The 12,012-nt window shown below is 36.9% G+C and overlaps 1 long non-coding RNA gene across 1 annotated transcript; it reads left to right on the top strand.

Moving 5' to 3' along the window:
- The first annotated feature begins 230 nt into the window (after positions 1 to 230).
- On the top strand, positions 231 to 5,438 carry LOC127898743 (uncharacterized). Its single transcript, XR_008050591.1, has 8 exons — positions 231 to 942; positions 1,061 to 3,182; positions 3,286 to 3,512; positions 3,689 to 3,772; positions 3,862 to 3,954; positions 4,052 to 4,147; positions 4,230 to 4,367; positions 5,033 to 5,438. It is a non-coding gene; the product is annotated as an uncharacterized LOC127898743 (long non-coding RNA).
- The last annotated feature ends 6,574 nt before the right edge of the window (positions 5,439 to 12,012 follow it).

The raw sequence follows: 12,012 nt of genomic DNA on the forward strand, positions 1-12,012 counted from the left end.
TGCAATCTCAATCGTTGAATGTGGATACATAAAGATGGAGGGTTGGGAACGGTCAAAAAAATAATGGTAAAAAATAACCTATAGCATGGGAAACCGGCTTTAATGGTTAATGTGCAACAGGATGTGAGAAGTAACAAAAGACACGTGGCTGGAGAAATATACAGAATTAATTGTATTTCAATTAGGTTGGTGTCAGTGAAAAAAGACACTTTAGGTCATTCCTATTATAATTGAATTGGAAAAGCTAATGTCAATTTTACTATAATATCGGTGAAAATTGGTTGGAGTAGTACAAAGATCAGCAGATTGGCTAGGGGAAATATTGGCGAAACGATAACCAGCAAAGATTTCATTTACAAGTATGAAGAGACCAGCGAAGGGGACATAGTGGAGGCGAATTGGTGACTATAGAGGCGAAATTGTATAATTGATATTATAAATGATGGGTTGTTCGTGGGTAGATATGACTAAGAAATATGAGAGATATATCTGTGAATCCAACGGTGATGATGACAGTATGGTTGCATCAGATCTGAAGCAGTTTGCTTATACTGGTGAAGAAGCTGAACCTGGTGCAGCCCAGTTCGAAAACAGTGCAGACGGGGAGGAAGGAACAAGTTGTTATGGTTTTGTTTCGTATTTGCAAGCAAACTTAAGTCAATATGTTATAAGTAGTTAGAATAATGGTTGATAAACGAAAATTGGGTTGCGTTTGTCGAATTTGTTATAATGGTTGTCCATTTCGAAGCAGTCATAAAATAAGCAGCGTGTTAAATTTCGAAATTAGGAAAATACAATGTAATGGAGTAAAGACAGAAGAAAGTGTTGAAATGACTCAAGAAATGTAAATGTTATTTTTAAGTGGAATGATTATTTATATGAAGTGGAGATGCAGTTTGGAAGATAAAGGCAAATGATGAGAGAGCTTGTATTACTAATGAGGTGAGAGTTTGATGGTAGAAAAAGAAGCTTTATTTATTTATTATATTAATGAAGTAAAATAATGAAATAACTAGTTTTGTCAACTGATGTATTACGACGTTTAATGAACATAATGCAGATGCGCAAAGAAATTGGAACGGCCTTCAAGAATCTGCACCCTGAGGTTAAGTGCAAGTATATTGGTGGAAGGCACAGAGGAGTTGGTGTGAATTGTAACAATGTGAAGTATGTGTCTAGGTGTGTGCCGGAGCGACTGTCAGCCATGGTAGCTAATCTGATGTCAGCACAAAGAGATGAGGTAAGTTCAATTGGATTTGGGAAATTAAATGAAATGAAGTGTGGGCGATTGAATAGAAAACTATGTGAGTGGTTAGTAGAGAGGGTAGATATGGCCAGATCAATTTTGAATGTTCATGGCACAGAGTTGGAGCTGCGTTTGCATAGTTTTGGGTATATAATGGGAATATCTTATGGAGGATTGAATGTGGAGTTAGATGGGAACATGGAAGAGGTGTCAGGATATTTAAAACTGTATAAATCAAATAGTAACGGAATACATATAAAAAAGTTGGCTGATATCCTACGTCACCAAAACGTGGCTGATGATCAATTCAAGGTGACTTTCACGCTATTTGCTCTATGTTCGGTGCTGTGTCCTGCAGGGGGAGTGCACATAAGTTCGTCCTTTTTGTTCGCTTTGAAGGATGTGGAAAGAATAAGGTCAAGGAATTGGGTGTCATTTTGCTTTGGGAGGTTTATGCAAGGCATAACAAAATATAGGGAAGAAAAACTGTCATATATAGGCGGTTGTCTGCTATACTTGCAGGTATTTGTTAGTTGAATAAAAGGGGGATTTTTTATTTTTTATTATTACGTGATATCTGGAAAAAACAGATAGAAAGAATTGTTCGCGGCTGTCTTTGATGATAATTACGGTTAATAGAGAATGCAATGTTATATGATGTTGTAATTATGTCAGTGTGGTTTATTATATGATGGGGGAGGTGAAAGAGTAAAGGATATAAAGTACAAAAAGAGGAAGTGTAATCATTAAAATGAAACCGACGTGTTAAATGAATGTTGTTTTGCAGATATTGTATATCAATTCTTTACTATATGTAAAAATAAAACGAGACCCCACATTATGTCCAGTAGTTTTATGGGATGCTAAGGAGATTAGAAGATTCATGAAGTGGTTGAATAAACAGGGAGGCATTGGGACTGACAAGGTATGGTTTATGGTTAAAACACTTATAGTCAAATGATGATTGGAATAAAAATTTTGTAGCATTTGTATAGGAAATAAAAATTGACGCGTTCCATTTTTTAGCAAACGAGTTTTGTAAAAAAAACAAGATCGTTTTGTAGTTGTGTTAGGGCTGAATTAATGCTTGAATCCAAATAATGGATAAATTTTAGGGAAAAATAAATGGGAAAAAAAGAAAAAATATATTGATAAAAAGGTATGGTGGAAACTTTGTTATAGTATAAAGCGATGTTGATTTCGAGAATCAGGTGAAATTCAGTAAACGATATGAATATTAGGATACATGAGTAGAGTTTATATCAATGAAAAAAAATATATATGAGGTGTTAGTGTACTATGATTATGAGATGTACGAAAAAGGGTGAACATATATTGGGTGAAGACCAAAAAAAGGCTCCAACAAGGGATGTTCATGGATACTGAGGACAGTATCAATGTAAATATACTCAAGAATAACGCCAAGTAGTGGTAAACAATGTCCATGTTATTATTCATACAGGTGGTTATGCGTGAGAAAGCAAGTGATGGAGTGACAAATATTGGCGAAAAAAGGAAATTCGACAAATTGTTGCATGCAATCGAGGTAGCCAATTGGAGCTGGTTAGAAGAAGGATCTTCGGTAGAGCAGCGCAGAAGTGATGTAGAAGAGGTGAAGGACAATAGTTTTGACATTGTTAGATGTAGCAAAGAAAAGAGCGCATGTTGTAATGTATGCGGGGAAATCGAAAATATCGCAAATGAAGAAAATGATAATGAAGTCTCTAACTGTATTCATGTGGAAGGGTTGGAATGTTGCGAATATATGTTTTAGGGAAGAGCTACCGATTGCATCAGAGATAATGGATTGGAAGGGGATAAAGTATGGCAGAAGTACGCAGTGGACGGTGAAAAATGTTATCATCTAGTAGATGATGAGACAACATTGGAGGAAGCGATCAGTGTCACCCATAAATATAAAAACAATGAGGCAATGGTATTGTGTTACAATGAAGAGAAAATCACATATGTTTGAATGATTCATATGCATAATGTTAATTTAAGATTGGTATGTAAGAATATGTGTTTGACCAATGTAGGTATCTATGAGGGTGGACAACATGGAGGCTCTGTTGTTGGTGAAGAATGACAGTAATTTAGCCGTGGGAATGCTGTTTGGGATGGTAAATACGACAGACAAAAATGAGACAACTGGACGTGCTCCCATAGGCCATTTAAGGGTTGGCCCTTTTGTTGTGGCGACTCTTGTGTCAGTTGATGAGATGAAGTTGATCGATTATATGATGAATGAAGACTTAGATGAATGGTAATATGATGCCGATCTTATGTACTTGATCATATTTGTGTCATAGTATGTGGTGAATATAAACGTGAAAACTGAAAATGTGTGTATTGCTTAGTTATTACAATTTATGATACTAGGAATTATAATCCATTGGTATATTTGTGTTTAGTAGGGTGATGGGTTAATTTGTTTGGCAGTGAACCACTGGTACACACAAAAATTAATTGGGTTACCAGGAAGGAAATGTTGACGCTGTGCCCTAAAATATGTATTCACAAGAGGTGAGGAAGTCCCTGAAAATCTGTAAGTGGCTTTCAGATTTGTTATATTTATGATTCAATGGCCCTAATAATCAGTAATGGTTATGTAGATAGTATCTGTTGTGGCCGAGACCCTAACAAATAGTGAAAGGCGAAAAGTGGAGGGTAGTCATCGTTCCTGGTTTATGCCATCATATTTTGATGTATGTTATGCAAATTTATGGTTATATTAAAAGAAAAGTGTTAGACTTTCTTTGGTATCGATTCATTTATTAGGACATGATGTTTATATGTATGCAGCAAAAGATTTTAGTTGAAAGAAATGATGTATCATGCCTAGGAATGGGTACGCGATTCAAAGAATGCTACATGCCGGAATTTGGGTGGTGTCAGAAGGTAATTATGTACAATAGAGTGCATTATTTGAAGAAAAATGCAGCTTTATTGATTATATCATTAACAATATAGTTTGAAACAGATATTTATTCCTATAAAAAATGAGCCTTCACACTGGTACCTGATGTTGGTGGATATAAAGTGAAAGTGTGCAGAGATATGGGATCCTATCCCATATGAGGGTAGGGATATTTCTACTGTGAAGGAGGCAAAGTTAATGGTAAGTGTTTGATATGTTTATCTGTAAATGTTATTCATTGGTTATTTGGTTTATAAAGTTATAAAGTAAAATTTTCCCTTGTTATTGGTGCGATGAGACCGCATGTTTCAGTCTAAGGCAAGTTAGTTCAGAGATGATGACTTACAATCACAGTATGTGAGAATACAAACAATTGTGTTATATATGCGGGATAGTGAGTGGATATTGAAGGTGGCGAATATTGTATCATTAAGCAACAATTGTTATATTTATTGACAAGTTTATTTTGTTGACTTGTTGCTAATGATTTAGTTAAGAGCGTTGGACGACGTTTTAAAGGAGGACAGGAGACTGTTGTATAGAGTGGATTTTCGGTTTCAGGATTTCCATGTACTAACTGGTAGAGTTTTAATGCGGCAGTACAATGCGTATGATTATGGACTTTTCATGATATCATTTATGGAGAAGCATGATAATGAAAGGGAATTGAATTACATGGTTAGTTCTAGTACTGAAAAAAAATTCATTTACATATAAACATGAATTGTAATATTTAGATACACAATATATGACAATATAATAGAAATGAACTAAATTCTTTGTTGATGGTGACCAATGTTACGTTTATTGTACTGTCCGCAAGTGTGACCGGAAGTTCAAATATATTTTTCTTTATCCTTTGGCAGAATGAATCTGATGAGGCTCGGAAGAATTTGGCACTGAAGTTGGTGATGTCTGCCAGTAAAAGGGTAAAGGATAAAATTATGCATAGTGCCCGCAGCTATTACACAAGGATTGAGAATGCAGAACAAATGCGAGATGAGTAATATCAGAAGAAGTCTCGTGAGAAGTGTTCCCAGTCAAAGTGGAAGGGTAATGGTCGACGACGGTAGTTAGGTTAATAATGAATGATATGTTTAGTAAACGGTCTATTATATTTAACTTAAGGTAGAAAAGCAACAGTTAGTGAATTGACAGACCAATTATGGGGGTACATTAGTAATAGCTATATGTTATTTATATTTTAGTAGTTCACAATAGTGTAATAACGAACAATTACCAGTTTGTACATAATAAGAATTATCAAAATTGTTACTGAAATTGCTTGTCTGAATGAAATATTTGGCCTGTACCTGAAATATTGTTCACGAATTTTAAATACGTACAAACATGAAGTCATTATAGCAGCTGCAAACAAACTGAAGTGGTTGACCAACATGATGAATAATCACAGGCAGAGAAAAGCCACCGTCTATTTTGCTCCATATTTCCATACACATTTACATAAATATTTTGTTACTCGTCTGTTGTGAGAACGGGATAAGACATGGTTAACGTTTGTGAAGGTACGATTCCTGATGCCTCTGTTATGTGCACCACATAGGTGATTACCACGGTGAGAAGTTTGTTGAATAGATTTCAGTAGGTGGCAAAGAGTGGCCAAATTCAAACAACGTTTCTTCCATTTGGTGCTCATAATCCTGTAATGAGGTGATACCCATTAGAGATAGGTCACATGCCTCAAACAATACACCAGTTTGGGAGTGTTGTATCAACGAGTTTGAACGTTGTGAACATCTGTGATCTAAGATACCTTCAGGACTCAACTGAGACGGAAATGAGGCTGTACGCTCTACACAGGTCAAGTCGACTGGAGAAATAGGTGCAGTCAAGTTGTTGGAAATGTTCACATCGCAATGGTTTGCAGGTGTCAATGTTGTGCATGTTCTTACTGTGTGTCCAGGCTGGCTACATCTACTGCATTTTCGACTTTGCTTTGGGGCCCTAGTTTTATTGTGGGTCGCTGATCCTTTTGTCAGTACAATGAGAGGGTCTTCTATCCGATTATGTTGGCTGATAGATTCGATTGATGTGAAGTAAGAAGCATGAAGGCGCAAATTAAGCTGCTGAATATCCGTAATTGTTGCATTGTACGCTTCTAGGCTATGGGCAGCAAATTTGTGCAATGTTGAACATATGGCATGCAGACAACCAATCCTTGCTTGTTTGCTCATGTAGTGCTACCCTGGCTGGTTGGCTCGAGGTAATGTCGCATTGATTTTCGCTTGTTTCATCCAACGAGATAGTTGCATACTTTCTGGAATTTGTTTACCGTCTTCGGTTTTAAATACTAAAAAGGAATGCGCACACGGAATTCCCTTACTTTCAAACAACTTGCACTGGCAAGAGGCAAGGAGTGATGGTGGAATATAACTTCCCATTCTTTATTTGGCTTTTGAAACTCCCTGATTCGGTAAGTTTTGCTATTTATATCAGATATAACTTCTTTGATTGTCAATAACCTTTCTTTGTTGATTTGATGTTGTAGCTCTCTAAAAACCACCCTTGTGTAAATTTTGCTTGCATGTTCTTCATACTTTATCAAGTGAGTGGTACAAACAGAGTTGCCGTCACAACTGTCATAATCATCTTTTCCTTCAATTTCTCGTTGTCGGTCCATAAGTGTTGCCATTTGATCCACAAAATCTATCAGTATTAGTTTAATGCTGACATATTGGTTCAAGTAACCATGCAATCCCTCACATCTTTGGGTGCTCCGCATCCCATCGAAAAAGTTTCCCGCCAGGTAGGCCTCTGACCACAAATATCTGTCACCATACATCTTCTTCACCCATTCATTATGTGCAACATTGTGTTTATTAACCATTGCATGCCATTTCCTTTCAAATTCAGTCTGCTGTGAAACCAATATTTTTCACATTGGTTTGTGCATTTCGCTCTAGATGCCAACAGCAAAGTCTATTAATCGATTGGAGGAAAATATTGGAAATTGCTTTTCTTATTGCTTTGTCCCCTTCTGTTATGACTGTTTGAGGTTGCTTTGCATCTATTACATGTAAAAAGATTTCCAGCAGCCAAGAATATACATGTTCGGTTTCTGTAGTTAGGAGAGCAAACCCAAAGATTGTTGTGCGCATGTGGTGGTTGATGCCTACGATTATCACTAATGGTTTGCGGTAAGCATTTGTCCGATAAGTTGCATCAAAAGTAATAACATCACCAAATATAGCATAATCAGCCTGCGAGCCCCCATCACACCAGAAAACGTCACCCAATCTATTTTTAGCATCAATTGTGTATTCATAATAGAATGAAGGGTCCATACTTCGCTTACCTTCAAGGTATGCGATGCAAGACTCCGAGTCAGAATCTTTGAGCTTCTGTCTCTTATTCGATCCAATTGCATTTTGCAGATCTTTTCTAAGGTATCCCACATGGCTATAACTTCCTGATCTTTGCTTTTTCAATTAACAAGTTCAGTAATTTCAATTTGTTTTTTACACGCATTATGTTTAATTGCCTGATCAACGCTAGACCAATGTCGTTTGCCTTTCGTGAATCTAGTAATTAAGTAAGGATCAAAGCGCACATTGGGGGGTTTCCTGCGATCACGTTGCATCTTATCCCACAAGCCAGATAAACTTGTCTGCAATTTAAGTATCATGAAAACAATGTGCATATAAGCATAGCAGTAAATATGCGGTAACTAAGAAGTCCAGTTACGCAAGTTTATAATGCGACTATATCATGTGTAAGCATTGACCAAACTGGATGGCAAGAATCTTTCTAATGATCTGCGTCCTACTATCATCATTTTGTTAAATTATAGCACAGTAAGACCTTGCAATGTTACAGACTCTGTATGTAGCCTAACAACATGGGGAGCATCCACGCGCTGCAGGCGAGAGGAACAGGTGTTTTCCTTAGCTGATACAAAACCAAATTGCACTGAGCTGTAACATACAGAGTCTGTAACGTAGTATTGTCCCAGTTTTTGTGTCTAAGCCACAACAACTTACCCATAACTCACTGTCAATACATGCACATCTGGTGTGTTGCTCGTTTTGCGAGTTGTACCGTGTCTCCTTGATGAGTCGAAGGAACATACTCACATGCTAAAACAATTACCATTTACGATGCATTACAGTATGGAAGTAATAATTAAAAATTTAAAAGCTAGTGGGACGGAAAAACGGTCTACATTTTTTGTGTAATTTCATACTAAAACAGCTACAATGGCAGTTATGTACTTAAAGAAATACCTAAAACTTACATCATTGTGCAGTCATTCCCCGTTATTTACTAATTGAAACCATTTGTAATCAACAGGAATTAATTCCTCCCAAAAATTATGGATTGTATGTCTTCAAAGGTGAGCTCCATCATTTGGTTGAACTAACCCCATTTACATGGGTCAATGTCAGCAAGTGGCTCCAGTTTGATGGTTGACGGCGGAATTATGGTTGTATATGGGCCAATTACATTAAAGTTTGCCATAGCGCGATGATTGACATGGATGTCATCACCAAATACAGTTATCCTATGTCTCTTCCTCAATCCTCTAGTTCACCTAACTGGCTCGTGTAATTGTGACAACTCTGGTGGCATCCCGTTGGAGTCGTCAAGTTGCTGGCCCATTTACATCTGCCCACATTGTTTCATTTTTCCCACAGACAAGATGGGCAGTGATACAATTAACCAACAATGGTGATGATATGTATATCAATATAACTGATTATAACATAAATTGCAATTCGTCAAGACACTAATGTGTAAAATGCTGAGTTCATTCATGATGACAAAACAAATTTCAGGGAGATAATTGCTATGTCACATGAACCCTAAACTACAATCACCATTTAGGAGCCAATCTGTCCGGTCAGTATATCTTAAAGCTAAATACCAACTAATTAATACTACAATATTATTTACAACCAATTGAAATAAATTATGGTATCCTTTCGTACTGAACCACTGTTAACAACCCAAAGAACCAGCTGAAATTCTGTTTCAGTGACTCAAAACATATTTCATTCAATATGGGGTGTTTTACCCATATCTGAGGAAGAAAATTCGTAGAAGTGGTACCATCTTCATCCTCATTCAGCCAATGAGATCCTTGTCGTAGTTCTTCCATAAGGATCCTGTAATGGCAGTCTATCTCATCAAACAGCTCTGTCCTTATCTACCGTAATTCGGTTAGAATGTCCGCCCTCAGTTGAGATATGGCACTGAGGACTACATTTACGATTACATTACTGGTGTCTGCTTGTCCCCATGAGCCAGCCATGCTTTTTTCTTGAAATCATGGTGTAATATATCAGTGGGTGAACATCATTTACATAATGTTCTACCAAACATATCACACAATGTTAGGTTGATACGCTGCATTATGGATTTAGTTCGTGTTGGAGTTTATTCTAATTAAATGATAGCACAGTAAGTCCCGACGGCGCCATGGACTGAATACATATATACGCATTAGCTGCGTTGAGTGCACAATCATGTAAACAGAATTCGGCCAGTTGCATGTTGTGCCAGGATTCCAATATCAGAAAATATTATATTCTTAATTATATTGACATTAAACTGAAAAAAGATTTCGTGATAGGACTTACATGTGGCTTTAACTGAAATGTTATGGTAACATGGTTGTCTTCTTTCTGCAAGGTTTTAAAACCATCCACAAATTGAACCGGTCGGACAGGTCGTACCCATGCCATGACACTCTTGTAGTACGATGAGTTTTTTTCTGTCTGCGAATGTTGTAGAGTGGATGCAACTTGGCTGCAACTGAATCGCGTTATGGAGTACAGCTGTACCTTAAGCGTGCTATCAGTTGGCTGTGTGACTGCTGTCCAATGCAAGATGTGAGGACAAGTGGAGTTATTCTGTCGTTTTTCATATAATTCTCCTGCCCTCGCAATTGCTTCATAAATCCAAACCTTTATAGAATTAACATGAATCAACTAAGATTATATGGTTGTGTCGGGACTTGGGTGTGATATTGACTTCGATAACTTCTACCTTTAATAAGTGCCGATATATTTAATTCATGCAAACATGGCAGTTGTAGTGCGATGACAAGTATATATGTACTTTAGCATTTATGTTTCAAACATTAAATTTGATTTCAACAAATGGGTTTTGTCCAGCAATGAAATATTACTATATTTCTATTTCTGTGGGAGAAAGTTTATAGTCCATACCTGGAAAGCATATACAAAAGTTTATAGTCCATACCTGGAAAGCATATACAAATCCTGTCAGAATGTAGGGCTGCTGGGGTTGTTGAAGATCAATGCAACTAGTAGTCATCAAGTCGGCTGCGTTGGTATTAATGTTGTTGACAATATATGTAAATATTGCCTGCCAGACCAAGTTTCCCCAAGGATAGCTCTGAAATACATTGACATTCTCGGCTAGGCGAAACCATAAGTTGTCTACAATGTCATCATCCGCAAGGCCCAGAAGAGTTTGTGACAATAGCAGGAGAATGGCAAATCGAACAAGAACTTAATCATCTTCATTAACCCATATTTTCCTCACAAAATGTTCATGCAGCTTACCCACGGTGACTGGTTGACATTATCGGCAGACGCAACATGTGGTCCCATCTTCAAACTAATGATGAGTTTAAATTCTATCATTGAAAATCTGCAAGGACGACCGCCCACCACGAACCATAACTCCTAATCAATATTCTCACTCCACACCTCTCGATTTAGAACACTGTGAAGTAAGTTGCCTTGGAAAGTGAAATTCGTTGGAATGTGCAAGAAATGTCCAAAGCAAGTGCTTTCAAACATTTGGGTTTATTTTGAGGTCAACACCTATCTGATGACATCAATAATTTGAAGGTTAGCCGCACAACTAACTTCAGCGGGACAAAAAACCAGTGGAGGTATTTTGTATGAAAAGGACACCCGCAGTTGCCAATCTATCACCTTTGCCTTCGAGAAGGGGAAATTTTCAGTCCTTCGCTAACATATAACATTGCAAGACAAATAACATAGTGATGAATAAACAGAGACATGAAAATAATATAATTAAATACGGAAGTCATCCATTGGTAACATAACAATCAATCGCTTACATCAAATACATCTAACCATGTAGAACCAACCTAATGGTGACTTTAATATTTTCTTTCAATAGACCTTCTTCTACTCTATATTTAAGGTCCGCACTAACACAAAGTTATAATGGAACAACATGTACATATACTTGAACTTGAGGCGTAACAAACTGATATTATGCAATAACATATACAATCCACTTAGAGTCTCGCATGTTTCTAGCAAATGGCAACATATTACACATAAGGTTGAATATGAGGTAAATTGCAAATAATTTTGATGTGAAAGATACACTGAATCGGTTAAATTTACTATCTGCACTTCATGTTGCTACTAATATATTACATTAATCTGTATTCAAAATAGGGCCAACATGTGCATTATTATAATTGGTACAAAGGAAAATTAATAAAATCATTGGCAATTCAGGCCAAGGGTCAAAGATACGAAGCATAATGTTAGATAAAGTTGCATAGTGTAATCTCACCTACATTTCTCGTTGTCGCGACTGATGGCTGATAATAACTGATAACATGAAAAGACAACTGGTCAAATGTTAGGAGTAATAGCAATAACATGTGTTCTAATCTGAGTACGTTCATACTAACAATCGGTAAAGTTAGATTTGGGGACTTACCGTGCACTGAATTAATCTAGAATCCTGCTCCAAAAACTCTTGGGTAACAGTGTGAAATTGCGTCTTCATCGTCCCTTATATGAATGGGTAACTTGATAGGTCCCAGTCAGATGCTTGCTAATAATTGCAAGTAATATAATTGTTCTGC

Source organism: Citrus sinensis, chromosome 7 (assembly GCF_022201045.2).
Source record: "Citrus sinensis cultivar Valencia sweet orange chromosome 7, DVS_A1.0, whole genome shotgun sequence".
Classification (NCBI taxonomy): Eukaryota; Viridiplantae; Streptophyta; class Magnoliopsida; order Sapindales; family Rutaceae; genus Citrus; species Citrus sinensis.